Genomic DNA, 1,374 nt, shown 5'->3' with positions numbered 1-1,374 from the left:
ACCCCAGAATAGAGCCTTGAGGAACCGATTTTTATGGTTTCTGATTTAAAGTTCCTTACTGACATATTAGACCAGGGGTCCACAGCCTTGGATTTTAGGATCACTTAATTCAATTCAGTTTATTTCTAAAGCGCCAATTCCCAACATATCATCTCAAGGAACTTTATAGTTCACCAAATCATCCAGTCGAATTGATTTAAATGTTTCTATCGAAGGAAAACCAATTTAAGCATCGACTCTTGAATGCAATCCCTCACACTAAGCATGCTTGTAGCGACAGTGGAGATGAAAAACTCTCTTTAACGATGTACTTTTAATCATTTTATGTGTTTAATTCTTTTGTTTTGACAAAACACTGCCCCGGGTGGGAAATTCGGTCTGAAACCACCGCTCCTCCCACAGCCCGCAGCATGATGCTGCCACCGCCGTATGTCACTTGGTTTTAATTCAATGAATTCATTTTATCTCTTACTTGACAAACATCCAATAGAATTAAATGAGCAGGATCCAAGGGAAACATCTTCCAACAGTTTGGGAATATTTTAGTGTTAATCTGAGTATTTTCCATTAAAATTTAATAAAATGTCCAAAGTTTATATCATTAAAGGGGTTCCTGTTAAAAGGGAATTTTTCTCTCCACTGTTGCTACAAGCATGCTTAGTGTGGGGATTGCATTCTAGTCAATGAGTCGATGCAATCAACTGGTTTTCCTTAGATAGAAAACTTTGAATTAATTTGACTTTATAATCTGGTGAACTGTAAAGTGCCTTGAGATGACATGTGTTGTGAATTGGTTCTATATAAATTAACTGAATTGAATTAAATTAAATAGAGTTTGTTGTATAGATCAAGGTTTTTCCCTCCAGTTGATTAGAAATGAGCAGCGGCGTCCGTCTTTTGGCCTGGCGTTTTTTTTCCCACCATCCGGAGGAGGTCCTGTGGCATCTTTTGGCACACTGCCTCCATCTGCTTCCTCCATTTTTGCAGTTTCACAACCATCACATGATTTGTAACCTCAACTCCTTTTTTTTATGCGCCTCCTTTTGATGTGCCTCCCCTTTGAATTTTGCAACACGGGCAAGTTCCCTTGGATACAGGTCATGCTGTCGTGCTGCTTGTGACTCACGCAACCTGTAATACAACAGCCAGCGTTTATCTGCAGCCTCCTCTCCTGGTATTCGAATCAGATAAGTACAAGACAGCACAGGTTGGAGGAGAAGCTGGGGCTATTGTCGTCACCTCTGGAATCGTGGGTGGAGTGTCTTCAGCCCATTTCCTCTTCCTACGGCCATATTTATTTTGTTAACCCATGCTTTTTTACCAACCAACCAAAGAGGCGACTTGGATTTGGTGCCACAAAAACAACTGCATCCT

The sequence above is a fragment of the Cyprinodon variegatus genome, unplaced genomic scaffold, assembly GCF_000732505.1.
Source record: "Cyprinodon variegatus isolate N-32 unplaced genomic scaffold, C_variegatus-1.0 Scaffold62, whole genome shotgun sequence".
Taxonomy (NCBI): Eukaryota; Metazoa; Chordata; class Actinopteri; order Cyprinodontiformes; family Cyprinodontidae; genus Cyprinodon; species Cyprinodon variegatus.
The sequence above is the reverse complement of the archived record's forward strand: the minus strand, read 5'-3'. Positions refer to the sequence as shown.